Genomic DNA, 15286 nt, shown 5'->3' with positions numbered 1-15286 from the left:
CTTGCCCCCCAATTTGACTTATTAAAGTTACTACTTTATTACTCCACATGGTGGGGTGAATGAATAGAGTAAACCTGTGGTGAAGAATATTGGTTGGTAAATTCTATAAAACTGAGAGAAATAAATCCATAATTCTTGGTATTTGATTTTTAGGAGTATTTTATCCTTTTCAGTAACACAGATGCCATGAAGTATTGAAGATAATTGTCTTCTGATATATTGTCTTCTGAGTATCCCAGAATCACAGTATCGTGATATCAACATTATTTAGCGCAGCGTATCATGATATATCTTGATTTGTGTCCTGCACTCCTGCTCAACTACAAATATACAGCTATACTCTCTTAGATAACTTAAAATAAATAAAAAATGCCCATATAATGACTTCAATGTAAATTAATTACTTTTTGCAACTGACTTGGTTTGGATTTACTTAAGAAAACATTTAAGAAAATTCATTGGAATGTACAAATGAATGCAACGTGTAAAGCCCATCGCACGCCAACTCAAACATTCTAAATCACTGCACCACAACACACCAAAAAAATGAAAATATTGGAACAATACAATTTTAGGAGAAAATTGAAAATGCCCACACCTGTATAACTGGTAAGGTGTTATCTTGTTTTCGAGGCTCCATCTCAAACAAGATAACACCATTATGGTAGTGGGTAACAGATGGATGGAACATTCCTTTTCTGAAGTTGCGTTACTATCTACCGTTCCTTAACCCACAGTGTTGCATGTGTATACCAGCAATACCTCATAGAAAGCATTACAACTCACAGTGGACAGTGCATTGGGTGGTAATGATTGTGACCGGCAGCATCTGGCTAGAATTGTCCACGTGAAGCAAACCAATAGACCAACAGACCAACTTTTAAGCTCCATACACATTCTCATATCTGTGTACACACAGCAGCGTTTTATAAAGCTGGTTACCCAATCAGAACACAAAACAACACGTAACAAAGTGGCTCAGCCAATCATAAAGCAGAAACTAATCAGCAGAAGAATGAGAAATATCTGGTTACATATCAGAGGGTTTGTGAAATTGGTGTACTGGACATGTGACTGAATAATACGGTCAGAAATATCCACATTACACTGCAGAGAGCAGAGAACCCCGTCCACTTCCTGCTTCTGAAGAAAAGCATCTTTGTTTAAAAGCATTACAGCACCAACACACGCCTGCAGAGAGAGAGAGGGAGAGAGAGAGAGAGAGAGGGAGGAAGAAAAAGAGAGAGAGGGAAAGAAAGAAAGAAAGAAAGAGAGTGCATTGCCAGCAAAGTGTCTGGACTGAATGTCTGACTGAGCTTTTGTATACATGCAGTCTTCAGATACCATCATACATCACTGTCGTTAGGGGTGGGTGATATGACCCTAAAACAATATCACAATATTTCAGGGTATTTTTGTGATAATGATTTTCTTGGCGATATGACAAAACGATAAAAAAAAAATATATATATATATATATGTCAAGAATACACTACTGCAACAAAATAAATATGAAATTTTATTTTCCGATATTATTGCATACGATATGATATGGCACACCCCTAATTAAGATTTTCATGTCATGATATTAGTAATGCACTGTAAATATCCATAAATCAAGTAAAATAGATGATACTGGACAGATACAATCTATCTCCAGTGGATATTATTTAATGGGTAATGAGAACAGTGTGAATTTTACTTTTGCTACAAACAGCAGAAAAAATGTATACCGATGCCCATATGACCCTAAAATAATATCACAATATTCACAGTATTTTTGAGGTAACGATAATTAATAATTTGGCTGATATTGTTGTGTATGATACAATAAGACACACCCCTAACAGTAATCAACATGTGAATATGTAGTGAATATGGATGTGATTTCTGCCAGGGTCACAGAAGTGTTTAATTGATCTAAAATTGTCCCAAACTGACAGATCAAGCAAGGAGAGCACTGGTCAGAGAAGCAGCCAGGAGGCCCATGGTCACCCTGGAGGAGCTGCAGAAATCCACAGCTCAGGTGGGAGAATCTGTATACAGGACATGTATACAGCTACACAAATATGGCCTTTTTGGAAGAGTGTCAAGAAGAAATCCATTGTTAAAAGAAACGAGAAGATTTGCTGTTTGCAGTTGCAGCAAACATGTGGAAGAAGGTTCTGTGGTCAGCTGTTTTATAAAGAAGAATGGGCAAAAATCTCAGTCTCGAGATGCACAAAGCTTGTAGAGACAAACCCCAAAAGACCTGCAGTTGTAATTGCAGTGAATGGTGGCTCTACTAAGTATTGATATATGGGGGCTGAATACTTTTGTACTTTTACGTCACATTTTCAGATTTTTATTTGTTAAAAACTTTGAAAACCGTGTATCATTCTTCTTCCACTTCACACTTATGCAATACTTTGTCTTTGTCTATCACTTAAAAATAACAAAAAATACATTCACGTTTATGGTTGTAAGATGACAAAATGTAAAAAAGTTCAAGGGATATGAATACTTTTGCAAGCCACGGCATACAGTATTTACAGCATCCTTTACTGAGTAATGTTTATCTCTACAGTTAGCTGCTGTCAGTTCACTGCATTCAAGCTGAGCACAAAGGGCAGAACGCTATAGAATACTGTAGCCTGGAAACAACAGTGTGTGATGTCAGGGGTGGTTTTATACTGTTCATATCAATATCAGAATTTTATTGTACTGACCAAAATATAAAAAATCTAAATATACACTTTGCCCGTATCGTCCAGCACTAGTGTCTGCCTGTGTCAGCTTTAACTGTGAAATCACAGCAGGCCTACTTCATTGCACCAAACACAGTGGGAGCAGTCACTGCCCTTGGTCACTTAACTGAAGAGTAAAAGCTGTGGTTGATATGGAGATGGATTTTTCAATCTCCATATCATATGCAAATCTAAACACTGTAAAAGAGAAGCCTCTTGAGCAGATGAATAAACATTAAACCTGTTGGTACCGTGACTAATGCCAGGCATGTGCTATAGAGGTGTATAACTAGAACTGTTGTAAGAACTTGTTTGCATTCAGTGACAAAAGTAGTCAGGAAGTCAGGATGCTGAATGATCACCCGCCCCCACACAGCTCATCCACAACTCCCCAATTGATCCCTAACTTCTCAGCTATTGCCGAACACTACCCCAACTTTTCCGCAATTTCCCAACTCATCCCCACCTTATCTTCAGCTCATCGTCAACTCCCCAACTCATCCCCATCTTATCTCTAGCTCATCGTCAACTCCCTAACTCATCAACACCTCATCTCCAACTCCTTCCAAACTCATTCTCAACTCCTCAACACATTCCCAACTCATCATCAACTCATCCCAAACTTATCCCCAACTCATCTCCAACTCATCCCCACCTCATCTCCAACTCCTCCCCAACTTAACTCAACTCCCCAACTTATCCCCAACTTATCTCCAACTCATCCGCACCTCATCTCCAACTCCTCCCCAACTCATACTCAACTCCCCAACTCATCCCCAACTCATCCCCAACTTATCTCCAACTCATCCCCACCTCATCTCCAACTCCTCCCCAACTTAACTCAACTCCCCAACACATCCCCAACTTATCTCCAACTCATCCCCACCTCATCTCCAACTCCTCCCCAACTTAACTCCCCAACACATCCCCAACTTATATCCAACTCATCCCCACCTCATCTCCAACTCATCCCCAACTTATCTCCAACTCATCCCCACCTCATCTCCAACTCCTTCCCAACTCATTCTCAAAACCCCAACTCATGCTAACTAACCATTTCCTACCTCATCCCCAACTCATCCTTAACTCCCTAACTTATCCCTAACTGATTGTCATCCCCACCTCCTCCCCAACTCACCCTCAACTCCCCAACTATTTATTAAGTCAGCCCTAACTTGTTCTCAACTACCCAACTCATCCCCAGGTAATCCTCAACTCTTCAACTAATCTCCAACTCATCCTCAACTGATCCTCAACTCATCCCCTGCTCATTTTCAACTCTCTAACTATTCCCCAACTCATCCACAACTGATCTTTAACTCATATCCTGCTCATCTTCAACTCTCCAACTATTCCCCAACTCATGCTCAACTTTTTAACTGATCCCCACCTCATCTCTAACTCATCCCTAACTCTTCAACTCACCTTAAAGTTATCCCCAAATCCCAGACTCCTACCATTCAAAAGTATTGCATGAGGCTTCATTATTCCAGTTCCACTGCTCCTCAGCTCAATACTGGGAGTTTTACACCCCTCTAGCTTCAGCTAGAGACTTCTTCTCCTGCACAGGATCTAGACAAGTTGTGTGCATTTGCACATCTGTGTCAGCAGCAGGTGCTGATTAAAGCAGTATTTGGTTACCCTGATTCAGCACTACTCTTCCTGAGATTCTGAGACTGTGCTGCTGCTGCTGAGACAGGAATACATGAGCAGAAGAACCGGAATCTGAAAGACCCCCACTATCTACACCCCGACCCCCCGCCAGTACAGAGTCAGTGTATCATTGTATCTTACCTGCTGCTGCTGCTGATCCCGGTGCAGCGCGGTACGTCCTGATACGGGTGCACTTACTCCACGAGCTCACCGGCGCTTACCGGCTCGCGCGCTCTGCCTCGCCTCTGCACCGCAGCACGCGCTTTCTCACACCCGGCGCGGAAGTCCCACGCGCTCGTTGTCATGGCAGTGTGGGAGACGCGCCGGTGGGCGGGGCGAGACGAGCTTGCTGGAAGCTGATTGGAGGACCGCAAGTGGCGCGTGTTCGTGGCAGCGGTACTCGGTACCGCGGGGTCGTATCGCACGGGGTTACTGCCGGTCGAACGGCCACGGAATCAAGTCGGGGGAGAAGCGCGAGACACGAGGCTGGGCGGGAGCGCGCGCTCAGGTGTTTCCTGAAGAGCAACAAGCTGACTGTTCCCAGTGGAGCAGAATAATCGAGTTAAAGTGGAGTTAAAGCATTTTTACTGCACTGTAACTTAAAAAAAAAAAAAAAAGTTTAGTCATTTTTGTAGAAAACCATCCCCAGCTAACTAAAATCTTTATTTCAGATAATTAATTTTTCATATGTATAAGAGAAATAAATTCACTTTTAATTTGGTTTTAATTTGGCTTAAGTTTTATAAAACATGCATTGGAAGTTTTGCTGGTGGCAAAAGAGGGGATTTTCAGTGACCGAATCAGATGAACCAAATGATTTGAAAAAGATTTGATCTTGTGAGAAGGTTAAATCATCATCGTCCACAGTGACACTTTACCTGTTCATCTTTAAGTTCAAAGCTACAGAAGATCTAGGTCTATTTCAAGATCATTCTCTTTCACAAATGCACAAATAAATGGTTTGACAAATTATGAGCAATAAATAATAATGTTTTGATGTGTTTAATATTAATTTACATTGTAGAAAATAGGAAAAAAGGAAAAACATTAAATTAGAACTTTTGACTGGAACTGTACATTAAAATGTTCATTACTGCAAAACACTGAAGGCACCCATAAGTTTATTCTCTGCCACATTTAAATAGCTTGAAAAATGCAATTTGATATTCTGTGTACTGTATTATTATTATTATTATTATTATTATTATTATTGATAATGTTGTTGTTTTCTACTTTGCATAAAAACAGCATAAACAGCATTTCAGGTCCTTTGCCCTCTGAAATCATCACGTCATAATCTCTCACATGTTTCCCAGCAGACGCAGGTCCAGTGTTCTCCACTGATCAGGAGAAGTGGAGAGGATTAGAATCAGCATTCGGATTTATACTTTCACAACACTCTAAATCTGCCTGTTTCCCAACCGCTAACCGGATAACACACACACACACACAAACACACACAAAGGAGTGTGTGAAATAGAGAGTTTGTAAGATGGTTACAATGGTTGACCTTGTCTTAATTTTTATATACAGTATATAGTGTGTTTTGGTTTGAGTTTGATGGTTTAGCTGGTTTACAAGCATGATCACCCTGACCAACCTAGACAACCAGCATGACCAGCAAGAGCCCAGCTAATGTTTATTAATATTTGGAAAGCTACAAGGAAGGTTAGCCTGTAATATTACAGAAATAATGTTTTAGGAACGTTCTGAAAACATGTGATACATGTGAAATAACATTTTTCTGACATGCAAGCAAGTTTGGCCCAAATTACCTTTACTGGCACAGAATTCTCCAGTCGCACCTGAACTGCCAATGTGTGCCAAACCCAGCTAAAGTATCTGCTCGAGGTCATGAACAGATAGCCGGATATTCTCCTTCAGGACTTTTTGGTAGACAGTGGACTTCATGGTTCCATGTATCAAGTCTTTCAGGTCCTGAAACAGCAAAACAGCCCAAAACCATCACACTACCATCACCATCACACTACTATCACCATGTTTTACTGTAGGTATGATGGTTTTCTTTTTCTGAAATGCGGTGTTACTTTTATGCCAGATGTAATGTCACACACACCTTCCAAAAAGTTTAACATTTTCTCGTCAGTATTTTCCCCAAATTCTTGGGGATCATCAAGATGTTTTTTTGGCAAAATTGAGACAAATGTTAATGTTCTTTTTGTTTGGCAGTGTTTTTTGTCTTTAGTGAGGTTGATACGCATATGCATCCTATTTGTAAGACTGACTTGCCTAAATTTACATATTCCTCCTGGCCCAGACTGCACCAGATTAGGGCCAGATTTAGCACTGGCTCTGGTACGGATCCTGAGCTGGCTCAGATATAATATGCAAATATAGACTAGTTTTCAATCTAGACTAGTTTTGGTGCAGATCCAGAAAACAAATCAGTTCTGATATTCAGTGCAGTGTGTATATCCATTCCCAGCAAGACAAATACTAACATTATGGAAACAATAAAAGTAACATTTCCATTTAAAAATTAAAACATTAATTCAGGTAATGCAGTTAAAAAAACATTCAATAAAAATTGCCGGAAACATCTAGACAACTTGACAGATTAAACATTCTAAGAAGGTTCTAAAAAAGGTTCTAGTAACCAATACTAGTTAGCTGAGACGAAGCTGCTTTACCACCACAACCAACAAGAGCAAACTGTTTGACCAGTAAGAGCAGCATTATGAGCATTGTCAAAAAAAATGACCAAATCAACCAGAACAGGGATTAACGATATTTCAACCACTTTCACCATCAAACACCAGATTAGATAATCTGAAACCAGTGGGCAGCAGAAGCTGGTGTTGAGCTGGATCTGTCTATAGGTAAGGCTGGTGATGTCACAGGCAGCTTATTTCACTTCTGACACACTGAGAGATGATTATGTCTGTAAACGAATGCAGCACTCCCTCACGTTTCCTCATACCATCAAATCCTCACCCCCTCTGAGTAAACCTCAGATCTGCTTCATTACTGCCTCACCTTTACTTTACTGACAGAGAGAGAGAGGGAGAGAGAGAAGGAGAGGGGGGGTGGGTAGAGAGAGAGAAGTAGAAGGCGAGAGAGTCAGAGGGAAAGAACGGAAAAAGAAAAGGAGAGGAGGAAGGAAAATGCTAAAGAGATAGAGAGAGAGGGAAAAGTGGGGTAAGAAAGAGGGAAGGAGAAGGAAGGGAGAGACAGCAGCTGTACTAATAGACTCTACAGGGATGAGTAAGAAGAAGGTGAAAGGGCAGGCTCCCTCAGTCAGGGGTAAAACCGGATTGGCTTGTTGGTTCATGTGAACCCAGTAAACCTCCAGCACTGAAAAGACAAGCTGGCAATGAATCTTTCACAGCGCTGTGGAGAAACATTGGCCCGCTTTACAGAATTGTTGTAATTCTGCCACATTGGTGGGTTTTCCAGCATAAACCGCCTTTTTAGGCTCATGCTTCAGTGTCTCAATCATAATTGTTCTGTCTTTTTCTTAAGGTGAAGTCATGGACTGCACTCTTGGGGTTATTTGGGTCGGCCGGCCACTCCTGGGAAGCTTCACCACTGTTCCACGTTTTCGTCATTTGCAGATAATGGCTCTCACTTTTTCGCTGGAGTCGCAAAACTTTTGAAATGGCTTTATATCCATATCCATATATTTATATCCCACATCCATCCCACCCCACCCACATCCATCCCACCCCACCCACATCCATCCCACCCCATGCACATTTAACCCACCCCACCTACATCTAACCCACTACATCCAGCTCATCTTACCCATAACTATCCCTTCTCACCTAACCACCATCCATTTAGCACAATATATAAATAAAACAAAGTAAAGAAGAATTTTCACATCTTTAATTACATTCAGCCATATACTCATTATATGTGGATTTGCTTTATTGACTCTTAATTAAGACCAAGTGTGTGCATTTTGTGTGTACTTGGGTTGGGGCGTCTAAGCACTCTATAAAAGACACTGGGGCAAAAAAAGAGACACAAATTTTGGCAACAATTTGAAAGTACAGTTCACAACCACAAAGTGTGGAAGTCCATATGGAAACACGTCTGTAAACTGTGTCCCTTCATCAGTGCCACATTTAATTGAATTCTAATAGCTATTTTATTAATCGTGAGGAGACGAAACTCGTTTGACACAACGAGAACCGCAAGTGCAACAAAATTTGTCACAACAAACCCTGTAACCACATTGTCAAGAACTGTACACCAACTGTAACCAAGAACTGTACACAGCTATCTGCAAACTCCAGAACTCACACCCCGACAGACTGTTTATTGTTGCTGGTGATTTCAATCACAGTAACCTGAAGGCTTTGCTGCCCAGCTTTCACCAGCATGTGGATTTTCCAACGCGTGGAGCTAACCTGCTCGATTGTGTGTACACTAACATTCCCGGTGTGTACAGAGCAGAGCCCCGCCCCCACTACGGCTACTCGGACCATATCTCTGTCATGCTCATCCCAGCATACAGACAGCTCATCAGACGTGCCAAATCAAAGAAGAAGCAAGTAACAACCTGGCCTCCAGGAGCCATCTCTGCTCTTCAGGACTGTTTTGAGCACACTGACTGGGACATGTTCAGAGAAGCTGCTACCTCTGATGACTCCATCAATCTGGAGGAGTACACTGGCTACATCAGCAAGTGCATTGAGGATGTTACTGTCTCCAAAACCATCACAACCCGCCCCAACCAGAAGCCATGGATGACTGCAGAGGTGCGTGTGCTGCTGAGAACCCGAGACAAAGCCTTTAAGTCAGGGGACAAGGCTGACCTCAGAACAGCTAGAGCCAAGCTCTCCCAGGGGATCAGAGAGGCAAAGCGCACGTATGCAAAGAAAATCCACGCCCACTTCCAGGACACTACTGACACTCGGCACATGTGGCAGGGCATCCAGACACTCACCAACTACAAGATACCTCCACCTGCTTGTAACAGTGATGCCTCCCTTCCAGATGCACTGAACTCCTTCTACGCAAGGTTCGAAGCACAGAACTACACGACAGCAAGGGAGACCACACCTCCTCCAAACGATCAGGTACTGTGCCTGTCCTCAGCTGATGTGTGGAAAACTCTACTCAGAGTCAACCCACGGAAAGCCCCAGGACCAGACAGCATACCTGGCAGAGTGCTCAGAGGATGTGCAGAACAACCCACGGATGTTCTCACGGACATTTTCAACATCTCTCTGAGTACTGCAATCATGCCGACGTGCTTCAAGACGACCACAATCGTCCCTGTGCCAAAGAAGTCTCAAGTGTCCTGCCTTAATGACAACCGTCCCATTGCACTTACTCCGATCATCATGAAGTGCTTTGAGAAGCTGGTCATGAGGCACATCAAAAACCAGCTCCCCTTCTCACTGGACCCTCTGCAGTTTGCGTATCGTCCAAACAGATCAACAGACGATGCCATCTCTACTGCGCTCCACCTGGCTCTCACCCACCTTGACAACAAAGACTGCTATGTTCGAATGCTGTTCATTGACTTCAGTTCAGCATTCAACACCATCATCCCTCAGCATCTGATCGGAAAACTGAGCTTGCTGGGCCTGAACTCCTCCCTCTGTAACTGGGTTTTAGACTTCCTGACTGAGAGACCACAGTCAGTCAGGAATGGAAACAACACCTCCGGCACCACCATACTGAGCACCGGTGCCCCCCAGGGCTGTGTGCTTAGCCCACTGCTGTTCACTCTGCTGACTCATGACTGTACTGCAAAGTACAGCTCAAACCACATCATCAAGTTCGCTGATGACACAACTGTAGTTGGCCTCATCAGCAAGAACGACGAGTCAGCATACAGAGAGGAGGTGCAGTGGCTGACGGACTGGTGCAGAACCAACAACCTATCTCTAAACGTGGATAAAACCAAGGAGATGGTTGTTGACTTCAGGAGAGCTCCAGGTGTCCACCACCCGCTGAACATCAACGGCTCTGCTGTGGAAATTGTGGAAAACACCAAGTTCCTCGGTGTTCACATTGCAGAGAACCTCACCTGGTCCCTCAACACCAGCTCCATAACCAAGAAAGCCCAGCTGCACCTCTACTTCCTGCGGAGACTGAGGAAAGCACATCTCCCACCTCCCATCCTCACCATGTTCTACAGAGGGACTGTAGAAAGCATCCTGAGCACCTGCATTACCGTCTGGTTTGGGAACTGCAACACCTCAGATTGCAAGACCCTACAGTGGATAGTGCGGACAGCTGAGAAGATCATCGGAGTCCCTCTACCCTCCATCACCGAGATCTACACCACACGCTGCATCCGCAAAGCAACCAGCATTGTGAATGACCCCACCCATCCCTCACACGGACTCTTCGCTCTGATGCCGTCCGGCAGAAGATACAGGAGCACCCGAGCCTCCACTACCAGACTCTGCAACAGCTTCATCCACCAGGCAGTCAGACTCCTCAACGCACAGAGACAGAACTGAACCCCACCCACCACACACCCAACACACTGTCACAAATATGAACTGAACACCCCACCCCCCCTTTACACACACAAAGACTGAACTTCACCCACACACACTCAGCACTAGAGACTGACATGTCTTTATTCCTATCAGCAATATTTGCTGCACACTTAAAAACTATGAACTCTCTACCTCAGTAACTGCTGTGATTATATATGTTCTATATGTTACAGTATGTTACACATCTCTGCACCTTATCCTCACTAAACACTCTATTATACCGTATCGGTACTCCTGTCTTTAAATTGTCTCGTCTTTTGTATTTATTGTATTTATTGTTATTTAGTGTTATAATTTTAAATTTTATGTTGCACTGTCGTCACTCCTGCACTTTATGTTGTCTATTGCTTGTTGTTTCATGTTGCACCATGGTTCTGGAGGAACGTAATTTCATTACACTGTGTACCTGTACTCGGATGTAATGACAATAAAAGCCTCTTGACTTGACTTGTCTCCGTTAACTGGTCAGAGCTGTCTGGAGTAGCTGAATTATTTGTGAAGTGTGAAGCTGCTGTAACACTGAGCGCAGTTTCAAACACATTGTTTTTATTGGGATGGCAGCTCAAACTCACATTTGTTTTGTGTGAAGCTCCACACAGTCGTGTCGGTAAACAGAAGCAGAGCTGCATTAGTTCATAACTGTAGTAATTATCTGAGTAATAAATCAAGTTAAACAGCATCTGAACAGCTGTTAAGTTCAAATATAAAGAGTACATTTGATGGTCGGGTTAAATCGCAGCTTTCTTTTCACAAACAGAACTAGAGAACTAGTTTAGAGAGTGATTACGTTCAATTACAGTATGCTTAGATTTCCAGATTGCCACTAAGGCTTGGTGCAGCAGCATTACCGTTACTGGCTAATGCCGCCCAACAGCGCTATGCTAAGAATCCCTGAGTGTTCCAGTAAGCCACGGCGATATTAGCTAGTGGTTCGTTGAAAGAGCTAGTGTTTAGCGCGCATAGTGGCTAATGCTAATGCTGCTCCAGCAGTGCTAGCCGGGATTAGCAGCAGGCTACAGGCCGATAATACTCATCTCTGAACTGCAAAAGAGATAGCATCTAGTGTGTTTTGCAGCTAATGCTAATACTGCTCAAGCATTGCTAGCCACGGTTGGCAGCAGGCTACAGTCTAATATTACTCACCTCTGCACTGGATAAACTAAACTGAAACTCCTGTATAAACCTGTACTTCAGTGTAGTGGCTTTACTGCTCCTTAATACATGACTGGTAGAATTCATATATAAGGTGCACTGCATTATACAACGCACTGACGAGTTTCAACTGTCAACTTCCTCTCTAGTTCAGTACTGTCTCTATTAACATAGACTTTCTATACATTAGTACAGTGTATAATGTCATGAGGCTTTTTTTGTACATTTTTGTACAGAAATTCACTTCTATTAAATCACACTGTGGTGAGGCTGCACACTGATTTACATTAACAAGATACAGAACACAGGAAGTGCAGTGAATAAAATATTTGTGTGTGTATAAAATATTTGTACAAGTGTGATATGTTGTAGCGTTTTATCTGTAAAACTTTATTCATTCTTTAAAAAACACAACAGAAGGTTCAGGATGTGAATTTCTGCATTTTCTGTGGCTGTCACCAAAACACACTCCATGGACTTCCTGCTGCGACAGGAAGCAGAAGTCAAACTTTCATACCTTAAGAAGTGATTGTGTTTTAGTCAGGAGAACCAATATTATCAAGTAGTGTGAACTACCGGCCAGTACAACTCAGAGAACTTCAAGCTAAAAACTCATAAATGTTTGTTGAACCCAGGGCCTGTTAAAAAGATGGACGCCGTGTCACCGTTCCCATTTATTCAATAAAAATGAAGCCAAAATCTTCCCCCATGTTGGCGCACCTGAAACCTGAGTCTGCGCAGTAGAGACCAGAGGAGGGAGAAAGACTGTGAAGAGACAGCCTACTATTTGAATAAACCTGCCTCTTTTACAATAACCACACCTTTTTGAATAGAGCTGAATAACGTTTTAAAAAACGAATTCTGTGGGGATATAACATTTGACAATATAAGCAGAGGTTACACTAGCTGATACATTTAAATAATGGAGGTAGAATTACAGTATATTAGAAATAAACGTGATTGAAACTTGTCTGTTTTGCCATTGAAACCTATGGGGATGGGTGGGGTTACACAGCTTTCTGCAACCGAACAGCAGGTGGCGCCCGACCTGTGGTGGCCTCACTTTAGAGAGACGATGCTCTGTTCAGCTATACACAGTCTATGGTTGAACCAATTAAAAAAAATGTGATTTGAACCAACTTTTAGTTCACTGCATGTGTTAATGCTCTTTCTACAGTGTTGGTTCATTCAGCTTTCCCATAGTTCTCCTGGCACCGTATATTTGCATATTGGGTGTGGCCTCTCCCTTACTTACCATCTTTGTGTTGTCTGTTGCCCAAAGCTACCTTATCCTAGTCATGCAGTAGTGTAATGTATGTGTTGATTGCCAGGCCTCTGTGTTATAGGTTGTAAGAGCAAGTTGCTTATATTCTGTGTTCTGAGTGCTCACAGTGTGTTGGCTGGGAGCTGCAGAATTCACTCTTATGCTGCCCCAGTACTATGTTGTCAGTACTGGCAATTCAATAAAAATATACTAAATATTTGGAATATATATATATATATATATATATATATATATATAAATCTTTAAGCCCACAATACTTGAGAAAACTGTTGAACTGTTGTTGGATCAACAAAATTCAGTTAAGTTGAATAAACTTAACTGATTTATCATCTAGCTTTGACTCAGTTAAGTTGAATAATTTAAAATTGTATATGTTTACTCAACTGCAGACCAGCCTAGGTCTTCAGCCTCTGTGCTCTTGACATGTCCTTCCATTAGAATACAGATTCAGACAGGCTTAATCTATAACCTATGTATTCATAAAATAAGATCATTAAAAGAGTAGATAATTAAAGCTGCCAAATGTGAGCCAAATGCTATGAACATCCTAATGTTACAAGTATAGATATTACATATGTCAGTTAGACCAGGGCCAGCCCAAGCCTTTATGGGGCCCTAAGCAGAATTTCATTTACCATCACTTCAGCTCCAGGTGCTTCATCATTCCATAGGATACACTGTGTGTAAAGTACAAACTATCATTAGCATTATTTGTAATTAGCCTAAATCTTTCCTGTGTCGTTCTGGCTATTGTTTTCAAGATTAAAGGTGAAGCAAAGGTGGTGTATAAGTGAGGCATATTAATGATGTGTGTATTTTTCTTTGAAGGACCAACCACATCCAACAGGATTAACTGTGGACGCTGTAAGAGGAAGCTGTCTGAAAGGGATATCCAAAAAACATAAAACCACGGCTGATGATTTATTGTCCGTCGGGACAATAAATTATTGTGGTCTAAAAACAGGTGTTTCAGTTTCATTGTCCAACCCCTGTAATTTAGCCATATCTTTTCCACCATGCTTTTGTAAATGTAACTCATGGTTAAAAGGATTACAACTAATTTCCAATTATTTTAAGTGAACTAATCAGTCACACACTCATTTTTCCAATATACTGTATATAAAATGAAGACTGAAGGTGAAATTGGCTTTAGTTCTGAAGGTGAAAGCTGAGGACAGGCAGAGGTAATGGTGCAGGTTAGTAATTAGCTTAATTGGGACTGTAAATCCTAAATAAAGAACATTAACATCGTCAGCTCCGGTTTCCTCACTCTGAATAAACACTCATTAAACTGTTATCAGTGGACATCATTCCTGTCACACCCAGGTGGCTCATGCCGTGTACAGAACACACCTTGATTCTTTATTTGTGCATCAGGCTTTTTTAAACTATGACGCGACCAGGTGATATACTTGTCCCTAAGGTGACCAAGGACTCCATAATATCAGCAGTTTTAATGAATAAATCACACAGAGACAGCAGACGTTCAAAATAAATTAATTATATTCATAAAGGTCATCTCAAGATCTTACATTATTATTATCATCATCATCATCATTATTATTTTATTATTATTACTGGTTTGTTTTTTTCCCTCAGGACACAGTACACATCATGCCAAGTTCTTTAAAACAAAGATCATCTTTCATTCATTATTATCTTTTTTCTCTGTTTTTTTACTCTTTCATTAGAAAAACAAATAGTACTTCTCATTTATTTATTACAGTTTTGGTTATATATTAATATTTATGGCCTACCACATATTTTCCCGAAGAGTTTGTATTCTCCTGAAAATGTCACACTGTAAAAAATGTAATGTCAGGCAGACTTCAACCAGAAAGCAATAGATTACAGTGTGTTTTTGACTTAACTCAACTTAACTCAACTAAAGGTTTGGTTCTCCAAACTCACATTTTAAATTCTGTATCTCAGTTTGATTAATTACACATTTTGATATTAAATGACACAAATTAAAATTTAGT

General features: G+C 41.4%; 2 protein-coding genes across 10 annotated transcripts in view; one reads left to right on the top strand and one right to left on the bottom strand.

The window, feature by feature from the left end:
• acsl3a (acyl-CoA synthetase long chain family member 3a) overlaps nt 1–4667 on the bottom strand; it is a 190618-nt gene extending 185951 nt beyond the window's left edge. The window contains exon 1 of the mRNA XM_007237467.4: nt 4521–4667. The gene's annotated coding sequence lies outside the window, so the exon portion shown is untranslated. The remainder of the gene's footprint in view (nt 1–4520) is intronic.
• Nucleotides 1–15286, top strand: part of wdfy1 (WD repeat and FYVE domain containing 1) — a 1176431-nt gene that overhangs the window by 307385 nt on the left and 853760 nt on the right. The gene's annotated exons all lie outside the window — the stretch shown is intronic.

This window comes from Astyanax mexicanus, chromosome 18 (assembly GCF_023375975.1).
Source record: "Astyanax mexicanus isolate ESR-SI-001 chromosome 18, AstMex3_surface, whole genome shotgun sequence".
In the NCBI taxonomy this organism is placed as follows: Eukaryota; Metazoa; Chordata; class Actinopteri; order Characiformes; family Acestrorhamphidae; genus Astyanax; species Astyanax mexicanus.
Note: the sequence above shows the minus strand (reverse complement) of the source record. Positions and strands in the feature narration are given on the sequence as shown.